Genomic DNA, 25,728 nt, shown 5'->3' with positions numbered 1-25,728 from the left:
CCAGCTGTCCCAGCAGTTCTATGATCATGCATGCATTGGGTTTTACCTCTTTTTACTCTTAAGCTGTTCCTTAGTCTTTTCCTAAGTTTCACAACCTTGACAGATTAAACAGTACAGACATTTCATTCTGTAGATTGTCCCTCAATCTGGGACCCACTTCTGGCGAGAAGGACCTCAGCAATGATACTGTTGGTCTTTCCAAGTGAAGTCCATGATGGAGGCAAATAAGCCTCTTCCATTCCATCCCTGATGAGGCCAATCCTGAACACCTGACCTGGCGGCTCACTTTATTCCCCTTGAAATCATTATTTCCCCCATTGTAATTAAGAAGCATGTTGTAGTGACATACTTCAAAATTTTGCCAATATCCTCTAACTAATTAAATCTTCACTCAGCAGTCTTAGTGTTCTTTCATGGCTCCTGCCTGAATTAATGACCATGATATGTTGGCCAGATGGTGAGTTTCTATTTCCATCATTTATCAGTTAGCAGTCTATTGTTAGGTCTTTTTTTATTTTTCTCCTTATTTGTTTATTCATTCAATCATTTATTTATTCAAGTATAAACTTGTGGATTTTTATTTTAATCAATGGGTCATAATCCATTAGTATCAATGTTTATTTTCATGCCCAATGTTTTCCTGATTTTGACCAGGAACCCTTAAAAACTGTTTTTTTTTAAACACATACTGATCATACTTTGAGCAATTCTCTAGTTTTGGCAAACTCATCTTGTACTTTTTCTACCCATACCCTGGAAGTAATCATTTACCTAAAAAGTCCTGGGTTTTTTTTAGTAGAGAAAGGTATTTGAAAGCCAAGATCTGCGACTAGACGGTATACTACTGCTGGGGTGTCACTGCAACTGGACCCTCTTGGCACACAGAGCTGAAATTAAATATAGGTATACAGATACAAATATATGTATATATATATTTATTCACATACATCTCTATCATCTGTATCTATTGTCTTTCAATTATCTTTATCTACCTGTTTATCATCTATCTAAAACAACAGGGTTATATCTAGCCTTACCCTTTCTTTCCCTTTCTTCAACTGTGAGAAACCTGGCTCTCATTATCGACAGTATAGTTATATTTTCTCAAAATGACCATACAAACAATCCTTCTATCATGCTGGTCATTCCACCACCATCTCCAAAGTAAGGGAAGGAAAAAGAAGGGTAGGAAAAGGAAAGGAAAGGAGAAATATACTGTACTTTGCAATCCATAGGATAAGTGTGGCCTTGAATTTGTACTACAGGGCATCTCCAGTGATATTTCCTAATTACTTCACCTTTCTTTTAATCTTTCTCTAGCTCCTGCTTTGGTATTAGAATGACTACAGAGTTTTCTGTGGAGCCAAGCTAAGAATAAGTTTCAACAAGTGTCTTCGGTCCAGCTGCTATTTCTTGATTTTTCCCCCTTTCTCTTCATGTCTTCTGTCACCAACATTGTCTTATTTCTTGTTTGAATTGCTTTAATAGCCTCCTAAATCTTGTTCCCTTCGAAATCCTCTTCCACACAATGTCCAGAGTTATCACTCTAAAGCACAAAGCTGAGCACCACATTCTACTTGAACATTTCTCTGTGGCTTCCTCTTCCTCCAAAGTGCTTAATGCACCTGAGGAGAGCCTCTATAATTTTATGAATTCTTTTTTACTCTCCAAACCTATCTCCAGTCACTTTCTTCATTAAACTTCCTATGTCAGTAACCCCGGCTGCTTGGATTTCTACAAAGAAGCCATGTTGCCTGGGAAGTGTCTCAGTTTTCCTAAGTCGTCGTACCAAAGTACCAAAAATCGGGTGGCTTAATGCAGCAGAACTGTATTCTTTCACAGTTCTGAGGCTAGAAGTCAAGGTGTTGGAAGGGCCATGGTTCTCCACGTAAGGAGCACTCTGTCTCATGCCTCACTCCTGGCTTCCGGCAGTGGCTTGTCGCTAAACCATGGCCTAAAATGGCGTTCTCCTCTCTGTCTGTGTCCAGATTTTCTCTTCTTATAAGGACACCAGTCTTACTGGCTTCAGAGCCCACCTTACTTCAGTATGACTCATTTTAACTTGTTTATTTTCATCTGTAATGACCCTATTTCCAAATAAGATTGCATTCTAAAGTACTGTGAAGTAGGATTCAAATATGTCTTTTTAGGGACACAACTCAGCCTGTAACAGGACGCAACAATTAAAAGCGGGGATTCTGATGCTAAATGGTCTGGGTTTGAATCCTTTTTCCATTGCCTACAGCGTTAGCATGTGTTTTTATGACCCAGTTACTACTGTTGAGTAACAAAGAACCCCAAAACTTAGTGGTGAAAAGCAATAACCATTTCAAAGCTATATGTTCTTTGGGTCCAGATTCAGAAAGGGCCAATGGGGACAGCTTTTCTGTGCGGGTATGGGGGATCCACTTCTAAGTTGGCTTCTGGCATGTCTGGTGTCTGGGCTGAAGGGTGAGCTCAGCTGGGCTAGGCTGTCAGTGAGTCCACGTGTGGCCTCCCCAGCATGGAGCTTAGGGCCCCAGTGCATGTAAACCAACAAACCAGGTAGAAGTTGCTTGGCCTTCCCTTAGATGTCACAATGTGCCATGTAGCTGTACTCTATTGCTCGAAGCAAGACTCAAGGGGGAGGGAAGTAGAACCTTCCTTTCAGTGTTTTTAAAGCTACCCTGCCTTGGAAATGACTTAATATTCTCAGGACTCATTTTCCTTGTTCAGGGTCCCTGAACTCTACAGTGTATTATAAATGCCTCTGTATATGTTTGTTCTCCCTACTAGTCTGTGAGGTCTATGGGCAGAGCAATCAATACAGTATCTCCAGCATCCATCCTGGGGTCTGATACATAGGACATGCTTAATAAATGCTTGACAAGTAAGTGTCTCTATTCTTGGAAGACAAGGTCCTGAGACCGAGGGAAGAATGATCATATATCCCAGTTTTCCTAGGATATTCCCCATTTGTATCTGCTGTTGCAGTACAGTTATTACTAGCACCTCTTTTTATCCTTAAAGGTGCCTAGTTTGGAACCTTCTGGGGTCTGTATAATGTTCATAAAGGAAAGACTGCCATTGTATCTTCACCACTCTCTCCTCTCAGTGGGGAAGTGCTTGAGGGTAAAACTGGAGCCTGGGAAAGTCACCTCTTGCCAAGGTGGTAGGGAGGCTGTTGAAAGAAATATCCCCTATGACATCCCACTGAGCCACCTTGTAGCATTGAATCACTGGCAGCATTTCCCAAAAGTGAGTTACAAACTTACTTCCCTTTGACTCAGGGGGTGTTTGGCTGTCGGTGACCCACAGTGACTAGAAAGAAATCACCTGAGTCTCTTTGACTTATGTGGAACAGATCCCTTACGTCAGCTCTAAAATCCCCTTCTTCTTGTTCCCTTTTGGGTTTTTCAAGCAGTATTGGCTGGGAAGTGGCCTCAGGCCAGAGGTGTTCCGAAATGGAACAAAATTAGATTAGGACTAAACTGTAAATGAGCTAATGCTCTGATTGTCTGCACTTACCTGGAAAAACAGGTTTAAAAGAGCTGGGAAATCAGCCCATCAAGATCACTCAAGAATAGAGTCTGAGACAATGTGTCATCCCTGGGAGAGTCCTGCCAATCTCCAGCTTTGGAAGTGAATAGGGACTTTTCAAAAACTTTTGCCCAGTTTAAGCCCTGCGTTGCCCAAGAACTTTCTAGGTTGCCTAAGACTATCTCACCCTTTCTTGACCACTGCAGGCCTGTCCCCCAACATCTGAGCTCTCTTTGATTTTTTTAACATTATTCATCTGACAATTCATCTATAACGACAACAACCTTTAATACACCACTTAATGTGCCAGGCACCATGCCACAATCACTCCCAGCAATCCTCAAGACTAGGTAGGTACAGTTACCTAGGTTTTGTCAATAAGGAAACACAGGTAACAACGTATTGTTATTTATGTTATTAGCATTACATCATCCCTCCTCACTCAACCTTTAAACCTCTGGAGAATTGAAACCAGGCTCCTTGACTCTCTTGTATCTCAGCTTCCCCCATATACAGCAGGAACTCAAAGGAGCAATTTGTTGATGATAATGACTGGTTTTACAGCCCATCTACTCCATGAGGACAGGATTCTAAACATAAATATGTATATGTGCTATACAGGCCATTTTTTTTAAGCCCGGGAAAGCACGCAAAGTCAGAAAATAAGTGTGAAGAGAAGAAATGGTAAGTCTGTGGGACTTTGCCATTTTGAGAGTCCGTGGATGTTGCTTTTGAAATACAGGAAGTTTTACTCAGCATTTGTTTAAAAAAAAGAGGAAGAAATGTTTCAAATGTTAGGCACATTGCGACTATTTGAATATTCTCTGGTTGATTTCCTGCATTACATCTTTGAAAGTTTCCTGATTTTATATGTGTTCCAGTGCTGAGTGGTATTTCCTGTCTCAACCTAAAAAAATGGAATTTGACTCTTACGGGAAGCGTCAGTATCAGCATCAGCTGCAGTGACCGAGATGGTGAAACAGTAACTAACACATGGAAATGCATTTGAATTTTAATCTTAAAATAAGCCACACACACTGAATTCGAATATGAATGTGTTTGGCAGAAGTATGAGTACTTTATTATTAATTTCAGTCTGATTGTCATTGTTAAGAGTGTTTCCTTTTAAAGTTCTTTAACTGTTGCCTTGAAGCAAGATCATTTTTGTATTTTCTATTCTCGAATGCCCAAATTGTCAGATATTATATGTGAAGAGGCCATTCAAGGCAGAATCATGAAAATTACAGATGGAAAATTAGGTCATTTTCCCTCTTCTTTTCCAATACAGGCTGTTTCTTTGTAGAATACTCTCAAATGTTTTTTCCATCCTCGTTTAAAATTACAGGAGTGATGGGCCATTACTGGGTCCCTTGGAAGATTATTCCACATACTAATGGGTCTTGCTGCAGGTATTTTTTTTCTGAGATTTGGAACCTAAAATTTCTTTTGCTCAATTTCATCCCATTACCCATCAGACCACCTGCACAGTTTTTCACAGAAGGTTGCAAGGTGCTGTTTTTCATAGGAAAAGGAGCCCTCTGCCAATGTCCACTAAAGAAAAAAATAAGAATATCATTTGGAGTCGCTGATCAGAAGATACTTTCAAAGAGGAAATTCTCAGGTTCTGATTGTCCAGCAATAATCAGCACTCTTGTTTTTTTTTTTTATATTTAGTTGAATGGTTCTTTTTACAAAGAATTGAGGGAATTTCAGTTTCCTTAAAGAGTGAGGAATATTTGTATGTTTTAGAATTGTGTGGAAAAAAACTAAAAGATACAGAAGATTTCCCCTACTTTGGCTCAGTTCTCCCTCTAACATTTTTTATATTAGGGATGTTACCTCTCATATCCTTTCCCACCATGCAGACAGCAAGAATAGCAGGAAGCTGTCTATACATACCTCTCCATTTCTTAACACAGAATCCTCACAAGAAGAATTATGAGGAACTGAGTCCTTTTGCACTTGATGTGCGTAAACTTGCTTTATTATTATTATTTTTTTGGATGTCAATTGAAATGGCATAGGAGCTATTATGCTAGTGGGCATTTCCTGCACATAATCACAAAACCGTATTAGAAATGCTCATGAATATCTTTTTAATTACATGTAGAAAAATAAAATCAGGCCCTTTCTTTTGGGCACACATGAGGCCTCTCATTTATAGAAAATGGAATGAAATAAGTGATTTGGCCAATTTGGTTTGGGGCTGCCTGGAATTCGCTCCCAGTAAGTTAGACTTGTGTCAGTGTGTTCAGCTCAAACTCTTATTTCTATCCACAGCCTGGGCTTTGACAATCTGCCAAATCCCAGAGTCACTGACCTATCAGCTCATCAAGGCACAAGATCTGCCTTCTTGCTTTCTGTACATCCAAGGCTGGATCTAGTGCCTGGAAGATATCAGGCACTCCATGTATGCTCCTTGGATAATTGAATAATGAATCATGCACTCTTTGGAAAACTGTGGGACAGCAGTCATGTAGTTTTTGCCAACCAGTACTGACCAGTTTTTAATAGCTCCATATGAAAAATATATTTCAGCAATATTCATATGACATGAATAGGAACTGCCAGAAAAGAAACATAGAAAATACAATTTTATTAAATTTAATATATATCTTCATGCAAAGAGATAAATAAAAATAAAAATATGTGGAATACTACAGAACAAAAATGTTCTAGATACACTTGTAAAATTAATATATAATATATTCATGTATTTCTTGAGAAGGGGAACATTTTTCTAATTCAGAGTAATAAGTTCTATTACTTAAAACTGTTAAGCACAAATAACTCCAAGGGGTCACACAGAGAGACAGAATTGAAGAAGCGCACGTTCTCTTTCCTTGTACTTACAATCATTGTTTATTTTGAATCTACTGTTTCAAACACATCAATATGTTGTATCTCAGGCATTGGAGATAGGAACAAGCCCAGAGGCTTGTGAACCATTTTGAATTTACTCTCAAAATGAATGCATTTAGCTGAGTCTCTGGGTGTATAAATGGGAGTTCTTTGACTTAACTTCCATGTAGAATCCAATGTTGTTTTTTTAAAAGAATAATATACTCTGTATATATTTGAGGCTTACATAAATATTACTAAAACTCAATAGCAGAAACCATAACCACTTTGGAACTTGGACCAAAAAAGATTTTTTGAGTGGTAGGAGTATTTTATTATTGGCATTGCTTCGAATTGACAGATAGTGGCGAAAATGAAATGCAGAGCGACTTTTAGTCACTTTGCAATGTATAATGTACTGTTTGCACTTGAAGTGGACCTCTTCTGCCCTTGGTGTGCGGCCGTGGAAGAGAATTTTGCTTTGGATACCATTTTAGGAAAATACGCTAGAAAACTCAAGCTACGCACTATAGTTTGACTTCCACAGCTAATAGGTATTTGGTAAAAATACCTTCCAAAAGCCTAACTAGGAGAAAGAGTGGAGACTGGGGTGAGATGGGTCAGGAAGGATGGTAGGCAGAAAGGACACAGCATGCCAGTGCTGGCCCCCTGGGAGAGTGGCATCAGCAGTTTAGAAAAGGAAGCGAGCAGTGAACCCAAGATACTAAGTTCTGTTGGTGATTGTCCTGGGGTGGGGGTGGGAAGAGGAGAAGCAAGCGGATTTTTTAAGGCTTAACTTCCCATCTCATTCTTTTAATTTCTACCTTTGACCAGGGTTAACCATACATGTTTCCTCCTCCTGCTGCAGTTCCTGAGAAGACCTCTCCCACTCTTCCTCTGTGACTTATCTGCTTCTGTCAGGCAATTCCCCAGTGAACCTGTGCAAAATGGTGAAACACTGAAGTGTGTCTCAGGGTCATCCAGAATATTCATATACCAAACCCAGGCTGGGAGGAGGAGCTCATTTGCATGAAAGTTCTCCTGACTTCTCTGCTCAGGCTCAGTTTTCTCTTGCTGACTTGGAGTTGGCAAGGGACACCCCCCGCCTTCCTTTGCAGACACTTTTGCACACTTCTCTATCTGGAGCAAAGGTAACTAAGAAGTACAATTCCTTGAGATGGCCCTTAGTAATTTTGTGGTAATCCTCTCCAGTCTTCCCAAGAAAAGTATAATTCAAACATGTGAGAAGGCCCTGTACCCCGTTTAAATCTTAATCCTCTTCACCCCCCCACTCACTAATAAGAAAAAAAAATCAAGTTTTATTATTACATGTCACTATTAATATAAAATAACTGAGAACTGTTTGGGGGGGTATTATAGTCTGATGGATGTAGGTCACAGGATCTTGCTCTTTCCATGCAAGATTTAAAATAATGCTTAGTGGTAGGGGTGGGTCACATAAAACATCCAGCAGAGGATGTCACCTTATTCTTTCCAGGTCAAAGAAAGCCAATGGAAAACTGAATTGGGAAAGGAGAGGGATACTGCTGTCTAATTGGATGGTGCACCCTGAGACCAAGGGTTTACATCCCAAGCTTGTCTTTGTGTATTTAATGACCCAAATGCTGTAGTCTTCAGTTCCTGCTGCATCTTAGGTGAAGTTACTCATGCGCAAAATGATTTCTGACAAAATGACGTAAGGGACTCTGAGCAAAATTAGATGGTATGTGAATTAAAAGCATGTCAAAAGATGTAATGTGATCTTGGCCCTTTGACATTTAGGTTACCAGGCCAGTGCTAGCATGGGTTATTAGTAAAAGAAAGCTGTGATTTACATGGAGAAGATTTGGCAATAAGCAATACCAATAATGATGCTTTGATTTAAGCCTTGCTTCCCCTGGGCTTGCAAATGCAATAATTTCTTTTTGTAATATACTGAGAAAGCAAGGAAGGATGGGTGTTATTATCGCCACTTTATAGAAGGTGAAACTGAGGCACAGAGAAATAATTTGTGTGTGAAGCAGAATAACTCATTAGCAGGGTTGGAATTAGGAGATAGTCTTCTAATTCCTGGTCCTGGGGACCTCCTGGTTATAAATAGCTTGCATTCTTTTCTGTTGATCCTTAGGCAGCGAAGTTGTACCACATAGTGTAAAACAAACAAAAACCAGTATCAGTTGAAACCTTCCTGAGCTTTCTAAGCAAAGAAACTATATGAGGAGATTTGATTTTCAGAGTCTCTCCAAAGGTGAGTGGAGAAAGGTCTGATGGTTATATAATTTTAGCATCAGTTGGAGAACCTCAATTTTCTTGGCTGTCATATTTCACCGTTTCGGATTTAATTTGAGCAAGGAGAAAAAAAAAAGAATTTTAGCAAGCTCCATTTTCTTGGCTTAGAAGCCACAAGTTTCAGTGAAATGTCTCCCTGAATAAGTGTCTCCTCTGTGTTCGGGGAGAGACCACTCCCTGACCCAGAGATGCAGTTTCGCAACATGCAGATGGAGGTTTTCACAAGTCCTCAGCTGGAGCAGCTAAATATGACCCAGACTACACAATCGCATAGACAAAGGTCAGGCTTATTTTAATCTCTGAGTGAGGCTATTACTCTGGGACAGGGCCCTTCTTGTCTGATTTCCGGCTATTTTCAGTGATTCACAAGTCTAAATCTCTTTCATCTAGGGGTGCACAGCCACATTGCCCTTTTGGATTTGTTTGTGAGTTAAATAGCTCCCACCCTCGTTCTTCTTGGAGTGTATTCTGATAGCCATACAATACCTCAAACTGTGAGCCTAGAAGAGTCCCTGGGGAGGGAGAGTCAAGGCTGGCTCGGGAAGTTATGCCAAGAGTATAACAGGAAGTTGGGCTGCTGCATGCTAGGATCATCTCCCATAAGCTCTGAGCCAGTAACCTTGCCTGGATAGGGGGCTTAGTTCTTGAAGAGCTGGAGTGCTTCAGCTCACAGTCATGGCTATGCTGGCCCTCTACTATCTGAGCACCCCATGCGTGCCAGTGAGTTAGCCCAAGTTCTGACATTCTAGAATCTAATGGAGTGAGGATGAAAGAGGCTCCCTTAGCTTTTGGATGACACGTAACTTCGTGTTTAGTAATTACTGAGTTGACTGCCCTCATCTTTATGGGTTATTTTTCCAAAGTCATTAATGATTATAAAAGGCTGTTATTCAGTTTTTACATATTCTAGATTTTTTGAGTTTGCTAGGTCTGTCCTTTTTCTTGTCACAGTCTACTGCTGATCCCTCTCAGATCACTGGTTCATAATTGTTTTATACCTCAGTTTGGTGTGGGCAGAGAAGAAATTTCATTTGAGAAATGTGGCCTAGGATAGCCTTCAGGGAAGTGACTAGAATAATGATGAGTTGTCATTTATGGAGTGCTCACTCCTCTCCAGGCCCTGTGTAAGTACTTTATATGTGCATTATCTTATTTGATCTACATAGAATCCTGTGAGATATTTTTACAGAAGACAAAATCAAGTCTTAGGGATGTTGGACAATTTTCCCTAAGTCACACACAATCATACAATTAGTCTGTGGATAGAACTAGAATTCCATGTCAGGTCACCACTCTGTTATAAATAGTATGGTTCCACTTTTGCTCAACTTTGAAAAATCAATGTTTGACTTTCTACCCTGTGTCAGTGTCTTAGTGAAGCTTATAAAAATCAAATATTTTCTGAATGTTTTTCTTTTCTTTTAAAAAATCCTATCTCTTCTTTTTTCTTCTCTTTTTCTTTTTCTTATTTTTAAAAAGTTCCCTGAGGTCAGTGAGAAATTCTGGTGGGTTGCCCTTTTCATTTGTTTAAAGAGGAAATGTGAACTTCACGATTGTTCCACACATTCTTGCCACTTCCCTAAATCAAAGAGAAAAAAAAAGGGTCCACAGAAGCAGGGCTCTGATGCATGTTTTCATATCAAAAGGTCAAGAGCCCAAGATCTTTTTGCATGCCACAAGGAAACAGTGGGAAGAGAACACTGTCACCAAAAAATACCAGGAGCTGCAAAAAGAAAATTAAAAGGCGTTTGCCGGGGATGGAGAGAAGGAATTGACATTCTGTTTCTGAGTTCTGATCCAAATCTAATGTTTTCAGAAGTAACAATCCAGCAAAAGACTGAAGGCTCTTGGATTTGGGTTGTGTCAACACCCCACCCACAGTGTGAAACTAAGGAGTGATTTCCACCCCCTCCCCTTGTCTCTCTTTGGTCAAGCAAACAATGGAAAGCATTACTTTGGCTTTAGGCTATACCTACACCCTCCAGCAAAGTGGTATGTGAAGTTAACTATCCCAAATTTCAAGCCAAAGAAAAATGGTGTGGTTTTAATGATCTAGTAAAAGTAAAAAATGCCTGAATTATTCACACACCTTCTTACCTTTGCTTGGAATAAACACAGTGGCTTTGTGGTTAGGTCATTTCACTTTATACTTATTGCTCAAAATTTTCTAGGTACTAGACTTACCTTGGCTCATTTGAAGAGAAGTAGCTTCAGGTACCATATGGACAGAAGACGGAGGTCTAAGGTTTTTAGGTTACTGACAATTCTGGAGAAGGAGAAAAGCAAGGGATCTGAAACCCGATTGCTTGAGAATAATATGCTGAGGAGCTTTTAAAAGCATATCATTGGCCCTGGGCCCAGCTCAGGACAATACATGAAGATCTCTGGGGATGGAGACCCAGCAAGAATATTTTCTGAAAACTCCCTAGTGATTGAATGAACGCTCCCTAGTGACTGAAAGCAGGTATGGTTGTGGGTCATTGGATTATATCATCATCCTGATGGAGGAAGGTATAAAAAAGAAGGACTTCAGCTCAGTGGCAGACATTTAACTTTTAAGAATATTGAGAAGAGATGAGGCAAAATGACAGTATAGGATTTTCTCTGCCTTTTTCACTAGCATTTTGACATGTCTTATGGGCCTAAAAATAAAGGATATGCTCTACAGTTCTCAGAGCTACTTAGGAAAGCAAATCTTAAGAAACAAAATCTCCTTCAGAAAGATGAAAAAGAAAAATCTCTGTTCTTAGGGATATTTCGGAATAGAGAACCCTGACAAAATAGTATATATTGAAATTATTCATGAATCACTTTCACCAAGTCCTTTAACGCTACACTTTACAGCTATTTGCACAGGTATAATGATTTGCATACCTATTTAGGGTAGTGGTTCTCAAAGTTTGTCACACATGAAAATTACCCAGAAAGCTTGCTGGGTCCCTTCCTAGACTTTCTGAGTCAGTGGGTCTGGGGATTGACCCACTGATTTACATTTCTAACAGGTTCCCAGGTGATGTTACTGCTGGTCCTGGGACCACAGCAAATTAAGGAAAAACATGAAAACCTCTCCCCCAAAAAACTCATCCTATCTTAAGTATGTGTACAATAATAAATGTGAACTTTTAACTTAATGTTATTCTGTCTCATTCCAAAATGGCTTTGAACAATTCTCTACAAGCATATACATTAGATTTAAAATTTCAATTAAAAAAAGTTAAGGAAATGTGGATGAGAATTAAGGGTTGAATAGTAAAATAAAATAAAATTAGATGGTGCATACATATAGCAACAAACTATGTTAAGAAAAAAATAAGCAAGCTAAAGATAAAATATTTCATTATTTATTGAAATACATATTGGAGGGTGTCAATTCTATAAAACAAATCTTACATCATCTTAAAGCATTTTCTTATTTCTGAACTTGTTTGAAACTTAAATAATGCAACATTTAGCAGTTGTAAAGTGCAGTAAAATTGGAAAATTGCCTTGTTAATCATAGGGATACCAGTAAAAGATGTGAGATTCCATTTGGTTCTCTCTGAATAAGTAAACTGCTTTGAAACGGAGTGCAGTAAAATGAAGTGAATGGTGAAATATCTGGTTTGCTCTGTAAAACCACACGGTTTTACATACATTTCTACACATAGTAGAAAACTAAACTGAAAAATTATTTCCTTGGGGACTTGAATTTTAAGATTCATTATCAACATGGAGTACAAGGTCAAGGGCAGGTGGATTCAAGTACATGGAGCAAGCCAAGTGGAGACCGTTGTTCCTGCATATTCAACACTAGGTCACAAGCATGACCTAGTGTTGAATTTTCAAGAGAAGCTAGAATCCGATATTTTTCGGGGGGTGGGGGGTGGGGGGAGGGATGCATGGGCTGGGAATTGAACCTGTGTCTCCTGCATGGCTGGCAAGAATTCTATCACTGAACCCCCTGTGCACCCTCAGAAATTGAATTTTTATACAAAATATCATGAATTTAAAATGTTTTTAAGAAATTCAATAAAAAAACAAACAAACCACTACTATATGGGCCAAAAAAACCCATAAACATGTCTTGAATTTGTAAATTCCAGTTTGCAGGGATTATTTTAACCTGGTTAACTGTCAACTTTTTCACACTCTGAGAAGAGGGATAATAAGTCCAGAACCAAACAATTTGCGGACTCCTATTTGGGTGTTTTTTTCTTTAGTCTAGTGTTTCTCAAAGTGTGGTCCCAAATTCTATCAGCATCATTGGGAATTCGTTAGAAATGCAGATGATCTGGTCCACTCCAGACCCACTAAATCACAAGCCTTGGGAATGGAGCCAGAGATCTGTACTTTAATAAGCCCCTCCACATGATTCTGATGAGTGCCAAAGTTTGAGTGCCCCTAACTTATTGAAGAGAACTTTAGGCAACCCTGTCAAATCAAAACAGATCTACTGAGTTAGTTATAGGGTGTACTCCTTATCATGATCATCCCGGAGGCTGCACTCTGATTAGGTGACATTTCAGATGGTGCTGGCTATTGTTACCATGTTAATGGGTGCTCTGATGTGTCTCTCTTATAAGACATAATTCCAACGTAGCACAGAGAGTCTTACTTGAGAAGTTTGCTATAGAATAGTTATCAGTTTAGAGACTGGAGTTGAGAACCAGTTACTCATTCTACAGATGCTACTGCTGGTGGTAGCTGAAAACCTTCTCTCTTAATTCCTCTTTCACCCATATTTGCCTGTATTCAGAGGAGCTCTAGCATAGTTTTTGAGAATCATTGCAATGTGAGTATAGATATAAAGCCTCCCCTAATTTTGAAGTAAACTGCTTCAAAAATTCAAATAAGAATTGGGAATTGCTGAGTGTATGTGTTGGGAATGTTTGTGTTTCTTGTAATTTTTTTTAATTAATAAAAAATTAGAAAAAAATATAAAAAAAATAAAAAAAATAAAAAAAATTCAAATAAGAGTTGAGATATGTCTACAGGGGGACATTTATTCTGATTGTAAGAGAATTGTCTTAAATCAGCTTATTTTCCAATATCCAGATGTGTAACAACAACTATCAACATTTCAGCTGAGCATGCTATTGCCATGCATATATTTGACATCTTATAGGTTAAAGGAGAATGTGGAGTGACACAGAAAATGCTGGATGGTACTATGGACACATGGTTTCTTGTCCTGTGTCTTTGTCTGTGTCTACCTAGCTGTGTGCCCTTGAAATGGGCACTTGAGACCTACTTTTTCTCAACTCTGGTAAAATGAAAGACTTGCATTGGATGTCTGAAAATGAACATATTCTGATATTAAAGGCTTAGTGTCATGTAAGTTATGAGTCTTAGCTGAAGCTCCTTTAGTTGTTTGACTATGTGGGGATTGTGCATTTACATGCATTCCATTTAAATCACATGCTATGAGCTCACTTACTTGAATTTTTATAGTTATATTTAAGCATTTATATATTGCTTTTCATCTTCAAAGCACATAACATACTTCTGGATCCTCCCAGCAACACTTTGAGGTACTAAGTATTATTAAAGAGTGTGAGAGAGAAGTCTTTTAAAGGATTTAGTGATTTGCCTCTGGCTAAAGGAAGAAAATACACCAGGCCAGAATTAAACTACTTCATATTAGTCTTTGGTATAAAATGTTCCTTCCCCGAACATTCTTCTGGTTAAGCTGAGCTGTTCCTCCCATCTCTAAGATTTTCTCTACTCTTTATTTTCTTTTGGTATGGGGAGGCACCAGGAATCGAACCCAGGTCTCCAGCATGGCAGGCAAGAATTCTGCCTGCTAAGCCACCATCTCACCACCTGGATTTCCTCTACTCCTTATAGGATGAAGACATTTTGAGGTTGTCTGCCTTCTTTGATGGCAGACCATATCCTGCACAAGCAAGTACTCAGTACATAACTGGAATTTGCTTGAATTAATTTCCTAATTCAAGCTGATTCAACCAAAATTAGTGGAAAAATACCCATTGTAAACAAAGAAAGGTTTCAACTGCAAGAAAGTAGCAAGTTTATGTAGTGTATATTTTTGGCTGCTGGCTTGCAGATATGCAGCTTTATATATTCTCTTCAACTTATCAGAGAGCAAGGTCTTTTAAAATGATGCCAAACACATGTTGAACTTTGGTGACCTTTGCTCTTAATGAAAATGTAACTATGAACAGGATCCATAATCAGAGTCCAAATAATCAAACTTCATTTAAGAATTTAAAGTTGAGTTTAATATTCCTAATCCTGATGCTGGAAGAACAGTATGGATGGATGAGAGGCTGTACAGAGGGACAACAGGGAGAAAAGGGTAAAGAAAAGAAACAATAAAAGAGGAGGTCTTTGGAGAAGATTTGTGACAGCTGCAATAAGAATTTCACTTGGGAAGTATCCATCTATTAACCCACTGTGCTCCAGAGACGTCAAAGATAAGATTAGTTCTGAGGGATAAATGTCACAAGAACTTAGATGGATGATTCCCTTTTCCTAAACTGGAGCACATCTACCATAATGCTATACATTTTTCTTAAAAAATTAGTTCAGGTTAGACCCTTATTATTATTATTATTATCATTATTATTATTGACTATCTTAATCCAATAATTCATTTCTTCGTAAATTCCTAATTCAGTACACTGTTACAATTGTAGAGGTGCTTCATGGCTATAGAAATTTGTGAAATGGCTTCTTAAACTATAAAGTACCTATGTATAAAGGTTATCTGCTCAGTTAAAAAAAAAGAAGAAACCGAAACTAGTTTTTCAATATGATTGGCTGGAGAAATGTGTCTGTGCCTATTTGTGTTTCCAAGTTGTTCAGTCTTTTCCTGGCAAATATTTAAGATTGCCTGCCCTGGGTCTTGTTATAACTGCCTTGAACACACTGTTGGGAAAACATGTATTTGTTTGAGAAAATACTTTTCTGTGTTCATATTTATTGTCTTCCTGAATTTGATTTTACAAAAGTAGGAAAATTTGCAGTGGGATGGAAATATGTCACAGAGGAGGTGATGAGAGAATGGCCTCCTGTTCTTTCCTGGCTGAGCTGCTCCTGAAGTTGGCACTTCCATGAGGTCCCGGCATGCCTTGTGCCTGGTGCTCATTTTTGCAGGTTCTGCAATTTGATGTTTTCTGTTGATAGAGGGTTGACAGGCTTTGAGGTGACTAACTCATGCTAATCTACTCATGAGAGATTGGTTTATAGACCCAGAACTCTTATTACTTAGTAATTTGTCATGGGAAACAGAGAACTGACCTTTTTTATTTTTTTGAAATTGGAATATTCCGTAGAATTCCTGGGAATCAGGAAATCCTGGATCAGTAATCAGAAGGCTTCTCAGTGAGAAAAGAGTCAGCACATAGAAAGGAAGCTGTTGAATCTTGTGCGCTATTTCACCCAGACAAGTAGAATAGCCAGGGAAATTGTCTCATCTTCATTAGTGACTGGAAGTCTTGAAGTCCTCAAAAGCTCTCGTTTCCTTACACAATGCTGAAGGAATGCTTGCAGATTTTTATTTTGGACTTCTTATTTTTCTTGACTTTGCAGCTAACTGGGTAGAACTGATTTCTCTGTACTCAATAAGTCTGTTGTATAACAACTAGCTGCATTCTGCTTTGTATTTTGGCTAATGTGTATATTTCTTTTTTTACTAGAGAAGTTGTAAGTTGACAGAAAAATCATGCATAAAATGCAGAGTTCCTATCTACCACCCTATTATTAACACTTTGCCTTAGTGTGGCATATTTGTCACAATTCATGAAAGAATATCTGTATAATTGGACTATTAACAATAGCCTGTCATTTACAATAGGATTCACTCTGTGTTGTACAGTCCTACATTTGTAAATTTTTATTCTAATAACATGTATATAACCTAAAATTTTCCCTTTTAACAGCATTCACATATATAATTTGGTGCTGTTAATTACATTCACAATGTTGTGCTACTGTCACTGCCATTCATTACCAAAACTTTATGATCAACCCAAAAAGAGACTGTGTTCAATTTAAGCACCAACTCCCCGTTCCCTATTTCATCTTGCCCCCTGGCAACCTGTGTGCAAAATGATGAAGGTGGACTCCTACCTCACACCATAGGCAAAAATCAAGTCCAAATGGATCACAGGTCTAAATATAAGAACCAGAGCTATAAAAGTCCTAAAAGAAAATATAAGGAATTTTCTTGAGGACCTTGTGTTAGGCAGTGGTTTCTTAAACTTTATGTACAAACCATGAGCAACAAGAGAAAAAAAAAAATAGATAAATGGGACCTTACCAATAGTAAAAAGTTTTGTGCATCAAAGGACTTTACTATGAAAGTAAAAAGAAAACGTACTTAATGGGGGGAAATATTTGGGAACCATATATTTAATAAGGGTTAATATCTACAATATATAAAGAAATATTACAACTCAACAATAAAAAAGATAACCCATTTAAAAAATGCTAAAAGACTTGACTAGACATTTCTCCAGAGATGATATACAAACAGCTAAAACACATGAAAACATGCTCAACATCACTAGCTATTAGGGAAACACAAATCAAAACCACATTAAGATACCATTTCACACTCAGTAGAATGGCTACTATTAAAAAAAAAAACAGAAAACAACAAGTGTTGGAGAGGATGCAGAGAAATAGGAACACTCATTTATTTTTGGTGGGAATGTAAAATGATACAGCCACTGTGGAAGACGGTTTGTTCCTCAGAAAGTTAAGAATAGAATGACCATACGACCCTGCAATCCCACTTCTAGGTATATAATCAAAAGATTTGAAAGCTGGGACTCGAACAGATATTTGCACAGCAATGTTCACAGCAGCATTATTCACGATTGCCAAAAGACAGAAGCAGCCCAAGTGTCTATCAACTGATGCATGGATAAGTAAGATGTATATATATAGATACAATAAAATATTATTCAGTAAAAAGGCAGGAAGTTCTGCTACATGCAGCAACATGGATGAACCTTGAACATCATGTTGAGTGAAATACGCCAGATGCAAAAGGGTAAATATTGTATGATCTCATTGATATGAAATACAGTAAGCAAACTCATAGAGTCTGAATCTAGTATACATATTTTTAAATTATTTATTTATTTATTTATTTTTCATTTGCTAAAATTTAAAGTTTTTAGGGGCAGGAACCACATTCTATTAATCTTTATATGTCTCTTTGTGCATAAAATTCTGCCTTGCATGCAGTAGAAAATCAGTATGTATTTTTCTCTTTATTCTCTTTATTAATTTATTCAATTAATATTTATTTCCTGAGCATCTTTCCCCCTCTTTGACACCACACCGTTCCGGCTTTGTGGTACCTGGATGGTAATTCTGACTAGAAAAAACTCCCTACTCCTAGTGTTTAAAATGTAATATATCATGAATCCATAATAATTTCCAAAGTAACTGCCCTCCCCCTATATAGGAATCAAGTGTGAAACAATATGGTTGAAAATAGATTAGCTAACCAGTATGGCTTTTGCCAAAAAAGAAATGTAAACTACAGTAATTTCTTCTGGCATTGTAGGATATACATCAAAATACCAAAATACAAATTGTTATATTGCTGAAAATTCTTCTCACCTACTTACTTTAAGAGGGTGTCAGAAAGTTGTGTTCAGGGCTCATATATTTCAAATGTGTTAGAACATGCTTCACTGGGATTTTGCTTGGCAACACTGTGAGCTCCAATATCAACTTAGCTCACACCATTTCTCTAGAGTGGCTTTTAAAAAGGAAAAGGAATAAAAATATCTAAGGCTCTACTTACATTAATGTTAAGTAGACTTTGAAAACTAACTTAACTGACCAGCTTTCTTAATTCTGCTTAACTCCGCTGACTCTTTAAAATTGTCTCTTTTTTTTTATTAGAATTTTTTATATAGGTAATATCGGTCTGTAGTTCAAAAATTGAAAGCTGTAAAAACTGTTCTCATGATGATGAATATCCAAATATGTGATGCTACTGTGAATTACTGATTACATATGTAGAACAGAATGATCATATGTTAAAAATGTTTGTGTTTCTTTGTTGTCATATATTTTTTTTAATTTAAAAATTAATAAAAAAAAAACCAAAAAACAAAAAAACTATTCAGAGGGTAGGCCATGGTGGCACAGCAGGCAGAGTTCTTGCCTGCCATGCCAGAGACCTGGGGTTTGATTCCTGGTGCCTGCCCATGCTTAAAAAAAAAAAAAACCTATTCAGAGATGTATCCCTAATCTTTAATCTTCATCCCTTCTCTATCGGTTTCCTCATCTCCTCCCTGCTTTTCCACAAGACAATATTTCTTGGAAACCTTTTCATATCTATACATAGCTTTCTCATTCTCTTCTATTGCTTCAGAGCATTTGGTTGTAAGGATGTACCATAATTACTGTAGTAGTCTTTTATTGGTACACATGTAGGTTGTTTCCAATGTTTTGCTGTTATAAACAATGATTCAATTGATAAATTTATGCAAAGTCATTTTCCAAATAGGCAAATATATGTGCAGAATAAAACTTGACAAGTGAAGTTGCTGGAACAATTTTAGTGTGCTTTTGATTTGTTAATATTGCCAAATTATTACCATAGGGTGTGAAGGTTTGAGAAAAGATTATGTTCTTTAAATCCATTCTGCTGGGTATAGACTTACTGTAAGAGGGACCGTTTGAGGTTATTCCAATTGAGATGGGACCCATCTCATTCAAGGTGGGTCTTAATCCTTTTACTGGAGTTTTTCATAAGAGGATAAAGACAGAAAAAGCCCCAGAGAAGTTTAGAGAGAAGGACACACAGAAGCTAAAAGAAACCGAAGCTAAAAGGGAGAAGCATACAGAAGCTCAGAGATGAAGTCACTGAAGTTAGAAGCTGGAAACAAAGAAACCCAGAAGAGAAGACAGAGACTAGCAGCCCTACCATGTGCCTTTCCATGTGACAGAGGTGTCTCGGATGCTGGCAGACAGTCTTCTGAGTTCAGATATAGCCCTGCTGATGCCTTGATGTGGATTTTTTCACGGCCTCAGAACTGTAAACTTGTAAATTAATAAATCCCCAACATAAAAGGCAACCCATTTCTGGTATATTCCATTTCATCAACTTTAGCACACTGAAACAGTGGTGGTTCCCAATTTATACTCCTATTAGCAATGTATGAAAGCACCTGTTTCGCCATAGGCATTTTTTTTTCCAAACTTTTGGGCTTTTCCCAATCTCCTGGAAGAAAAATAATATATTTGTGCAATTTTAATTTGCATCTCTCTAATTATGAGTGAGGCCAGCCATCTACTCATATGTTTAAAAGCCATTTGCATTTCCACTTTTTGAACTGTCTTTTCATATAATTTGCCCACTTTTCCATTGGATTCTTGGTCTTGTATTATTCATTTCTAGAAGCTCTTTATATATTAGGAAAATACGCCCTTTGCAATTTAAGTCGTAAATGATTTTTACCAGTTTGTCATTTGTCTTGCTTTTGTGTGTGTGCTTCAGAAGTTTTTTCTCACGTTGTTGAATTTATCAGTTTTCTTTTATAGCTTCTAAATTTTGAATCATGCTTAGAAAAGCCTTCAAGTACTCCAAGGTCATAAAGGATTCTCTTATGTTTTCTTCTAAATCTTCTATGGTTTCATTTTTCATATTTAAATCTTTGATCTCTTTGGCTATTAAATCGGTATAAAGTGTGAGATATAGATTAATAAATTATCTTCGACATAATCAGGAAAAGTAAGATGATATCATCCTATAGTTTGGAGTAAAAACACAGTTAAGTCTATTACCATGAATGATTCAGACTGGTTGTTCACAATCACATTAATTGGTTAATTAATGTGATTAATTAACCACATTTCCTCTTCACTTTATATTATTTATATATCTTGCAACTTTCACATGCTCAAGATTTCAATTTTGTATTACCAAAGAAGAATAACTCCCTATGATGCATGCCTATTAATTATCGTTAGTGAAATTTAGAATATACTAAGCACCTTTAAAGGTCAATTGCACTAGATGCTACGAATTACTTACTTGAATTCAACACTCAAAATTTTAGTAATCTAATGTGGTGAAGATGAAGAATCATCCAAAACTGAATTTAGGATAGAATTGAGTTGGATCTAGATAATCTATGCTATACAGTTCAAATGGGGTATAAAGGTCAAAAGGAAAGCCTAAGCAGCAGACAGACGGTTCCAGTTTGAGTTGGAGGTCTTGCTTCTGAACAGTACTTTTAGGGGGAAATGGCTAAAGGAACAAGTGAAACAGGTGCACAAAGGTAGCTTGGTCCTAAGTGAGTTTCTCAAAGGTCCTGGAAAGATTTGTATTGGACAGGACACAAAACAGGTGTGAGATGTTGACAGAATTTGCCATCACTTTTAAAAGCCCACTTAGGGAAACCAAGTGTGAAAAAGCCCATATGTTCCTAAGATAAGACTATACAATGGAGCTGTTGCCAGAGTCCTCTCTCTCACCCAAGATAACAGGCACTTCAAGATGACTAGGCCAAGAAGAGCAGATGAAAAGGGGCAAGCCTCCTGCAGACCCCCACCCCACCCTGCCTGGTCCACAGCAGGAGGGGCAGCTTCAGGTCAGTGTCATCGGTAATGACCACGACACGGGAGAGAATTTCACTGATTAATAGTAAGCCTGTCAATTGCCCTCAGCATATGAGGACACATTAATTTGACAAAGCTGTAGTCATGGAGCGGTTGGTGTTTTATAAGCACAACATGCTGTGTATATGTTTACATAAATCATTTAAGGAGCTCCGGAAACATGGAGAGAATATGGGACTGGATGTCAAAAGAACTGTGATTTAATTCTGGTTCTGCCACTTAGCTGTCTAACTGTGTAAACCTGAGCAAATCACTCATCCTTTTTGGTCTTGTGTTCTAAATTAGTCAGTTGTACTCTAGTAATGAATAACTTTACCATAACTAACTATAAGCTATGTAGAGTCAATTTTACATAAACTATACTCTAAGTACAAAATCTTGGTGGCTTACAACAACAGAGTTTATGTTTCACTTTCACAACATGTGAGAAAACGGATCAGAGGCCTGTTTGTTCCAAGTTTCTTCTTCATTCCAGGATGCAGATTAAAGGAGCAGCCTCCCTGGGGACATGTGACCATATGGCAGAAGGAAGGGAATAGGGAACTCGGAAACCACATGATGACAGCTAAAGCTTCTGCTTGGCCGTGGCATATGTGATGTCCACTCACATGCCAATGGCCAAAGCAAGACACATATTTAGGTCCAATGCCAACAGGGTGGAGAGACATACTCCTCCTATCACAGCCACTGCATATCACATGGCAATAGGGGAATTATTGACTCTTTTTATAGGAGAGGGAGTGATTTGGGGAGAACATTGATACACACTATCATAGATTCACAGCACAATTCTACAACCTACTTCCTGAGTTGAAGCAAGATACTTTCTCTGATCCTCTGCTATTAAATGGTTGTTCAGCTTAGTCATCTGCGTTGTCCTTTCTGTTCTGGAGTCCTGTGATTCTGAAATACTCATTTTGATTTGGGGATAGGATATGGTTAGAAGAAAGAAATGCTGCCTAACAGCAGGGCTTCATTTTCTATCTCTGTTCCTCTGAGTACCTAAGATACAATGGGGGACAACCATAACTGGTTATAGTTAATTATATTATTTTACTTAGGTAGTAAGTGATGGACTTTGGATTAGAACCCAATTTTATGCGATTCTCCCACACAAACGATCTTGTAAAGAATTACATTCTCAAATTCATTTGACAATACCACATTTTTAGAGTTGCAACACATTGATGGGGCAGCAACTGGAGCTCATGATAAAGAAACAGGCTTGGATTAACAGAGAAATCATAAAGGGTCTCATAAAAAAAAAAACTGTGTTAGAAAAATCACACACACAAAAGAATTTTAAAAAACTGTGTTAGAAATGGCTAAAATTTGATTTGCATGCAGATTCGACTGACACTGAACATCATCATAAATATATGCTGAATTGACAAGACATGACACATGGCACCAACTAGCAATCATACTAGAAGTAACAACACAGCACTAGTCATTGGCCAAACATCGCCTGTAAAGAACAGCATCGCTCCCACTGCCTGGTCCGTGTCACATCGCCCTTCAGGTGACTTCGTGACATTCCTACCACACTGATTTTAAAAGAAAATTATCATGTAAAATATGAACAGCTGTACTTGTGTGTTCGATATTTCCTTTATACATGCTCCAGAGTAATTTTAGAAGAAATATCACCTATTGTGAAAGGGTTTTATTTTGTCTTACTCTGTGAAATGCCCATTAATTTTCCACAGAACCGTAGTGAAGTTTTACTGTAAGTAGGAGTTTGTTTAGAAAGCAAAAACACCCTGAAAATTACTAGCCTAAGGTTTTTTTGTTTTTAATATTTTTACTGAGATATCGTTACACACCATACAGTCCCTCCTATGCAAATAATCAGTGGCTCACAATATCATCACATAGTTGTGTATTCATCACCATGGTCATTTTAAGAACATTTGCATTACTCCAGGAAAAGAAATAAGAAGAGAAAAGAAAAATCCATATACCCTCCTACTGCTTACCCCTCCCTCTCATGGACCACTAGTATTGCAATCTACTCAATTGTTTTCACTCCTTACCCCCCCCCCACTTTATTTACTTATTTTCTGTCCTTATTTTTTTTACTTATCTGTCCATACCCTGGAGAAAAGAAGCATTAGTTACAAGTTTTTCACAATCCCACAATCACATTGTAAGAGCTATATAGTTATACACTTGTCTTCAAGAATCAAGGTTACAGGAACTCAGCTCGACAGTTGCAGGTACTTCCCTCCAGCACACCAACACAACATAAACTAAAAGGGATATCAATATAATGCATAAGAATAACCTCCAGCATAACCTTTTGACTCTGTTTGAAATTTCTCAGCCACTGAAACTTTATTTTGTCTCCTTCCTCTCTTCCCCTTTTGGTCAAGAAGTCATTCTCAATCCCATGATGCTGGGTCCTGGCTCATCCCCAGGAGTCCTGTCCCATGTTGCCAGGGAGGATTTATACCCCTGGGAGTCATGTCCCACCTAGTAGCCTAAAGTTTTAATCAATCTACAACCTAAGTTTTTGTTTTTTTTTTACATGGGCAGGCACTGGGAATCGAATCAGGGTCCTTTGGCATGGCAGGCGAGTCAATCTACAATCTAATACATAAAGCCAACAACTGACTGATTAAAGCTTTAAACTGATGATTTTTGAAACCTAGATGACCAGTTCTCTGCACGGTCTTGAAGGAGTAACAAAGGCAAGAGAAGATCACCTGGGATTCAGTGCATTTCTCTCTTCTTACACTTGGAATATTGTGTAAACGTGGTTATTTACATTTGTGCATCTCCCACTTTGGACTGTGACCTTGGGGCGGCGGGTGGGGGGCTTGATTCCTTGCACACAGTTGGTGCCTAATAGATGTTGATATGAACTGAACTGAATTCCATCTACCCTGAAAGGAAATATGATTTGGTTTGTTAAAAAAGATTTCTACATATAAGACAGAAAGATGCTTTTAATAAAGTACTTGCGGGGATGGGATTAAAGGCATTTTTTTTGAGTTAATGAATGAATTGTTCCTTAGGGAACTTCATCATGAATGGGGCCTGCAAGAACTGATAGTCACAGCAGAGAAAATGAATCAATTCCAGGAGGATAACACAGTAGTAAAATTTTACAAAATTTAGTCCAATATATTTAGTCACACTTCGTTTTTTTTTCATGGGCAGGCACCGGGAATTGAACCCAGGTCTCTGGCACGGCAGGCAAGAACTCGGCCTGCTGAGTCACCATGGCCCACCCAGTTGTTCATTTTTAATTCCACAAAAAGATTCTTTCATGCTCAAAAGAAAGACAACCATTTATCCTTGACCACATCTGCGCTTTTCTGGCTGGTCTCTGATTTTCAAGCCTACTAGAGTAATCAGCCTCCAAGGTACACCCCCTCCGGTGAGTCTCGTTTTCTGGTATTCTTGTCCTTATGTGTTCCCCTCCCACGCTGAATATAACTGCATAAATAAGAAGCAGTGTATATGGTAATGACGATGCATGACTTACGGGAACGCGTGGCTTCCCTTTGCTCCCTTAGGTCACTCACTCTGGGGAAAGCCAGCTGCCATGTCTCAAGGACACTCAAATACTTCTAAGGAGCGGTCCCCATAGTGAGGAACTGTGCCCTTCTGCCAACAACCAGACATGTGCATGTGCCATTTTGGAAGTGAACTTGGGGCCCATCAAACATTCACATGACTGCTGCTCTGGTCAACATCGTGACTGAAACCTCTGAGAGATTTGAACAAAAACCACCCAGATGTTTAACCTTCAAAAACTGTGTTAGAGAATAAATATCTGCTTGTTTTTGTATGGCAGGATCACATTTCATCATTTTTCCATAGGACTATCCTGTTATTGCAGCACCATTTGTTGAATTTTGTTTGCTTGTTTGTTTTGCTTGTTTGTTTTTTAGGGGAAGTGCATGGACCGGGAATCAGACCTGGGTCTTCCTCATGGCAGGCACAACTACCACCATTGAGCTACGCTTGCACCGCTCTGTTGTTGTTTTAAGCTGTTAATTTTAATATATCTACTCACTCAGAGTACCAAGACCATTGAGAGGCTTGTATTAAAACACATTCTATAAAACAAAGCAAATCTTTCCTGTCTTAATTAACCTCATGCCCCTTCTTACCAACTAAATACTTTGCCCTTGTGGATCTTCTTCCTTGTTCCATTCATGACCGTATAGCTGGAATCCCTTTTCCACTTTCCTAATCTAGATGACTCTCTATTATCTTTGAAGACCCAGCTAACAGAAGCTTGTTCTAGCACTTAAGAGCAACTCATGTGACTAAAGAACACCAGATAGTAATGACTTCAGAGAGAAGTTTTTGTTTTTATCCTTTATGTAAAGGAATACTAGAGATATATGCAGTATATATATATACATATATATATATATATACGTATATATATATATGTATTTTTGTATGGGCAGGCACCAGGAATTGAACCTGGGTCTCCAGCATGGCAAGTGAGAACTCCGCCTGCTG

General features: G+C 38.1%; 1 long non-coding RNA gene across 1 annotated transcript; it reads left to right on the top strand.

The window, feature by feature from the left end:
- The first annotated feature begins 3,973 nt into the window (after window positions 1-3,973).
- Window positions 3,974-25,302, top strand: LOC143682883 (uncharacterized). The gene is made up of 3 exons (XR_013175344.1): window positions 3,974-4,203; window positions 24,409-24,628; window positions 24,768-25,302. It is a non-coding gene; the product is annotated as an uncharacterized LOC143682883 (long non-coding RNA).
- Window positions 25,303-25,728: the final 426 nt, after the last annotated feature.

This window comes from Tamandua tetradactyla, chromosome 5 (assembly GCF_023851605.1).
Source record: "Tamandua tetradactyla isolate mTamTet1 chromosome 5, mTamTet1.pri, whole genome shotgun sequence".
Classification (NCBI taxonomy): domain Eukaryota; kingdom Metazoa; phylum Chordata; class Mammalia; order Pilosa; family Myrmecophagidae; genus Tamandua; species Tamandua tetradactyla.
This window is presented reverse-complemented; position numbering and strand designations above follow the sequence as displayed.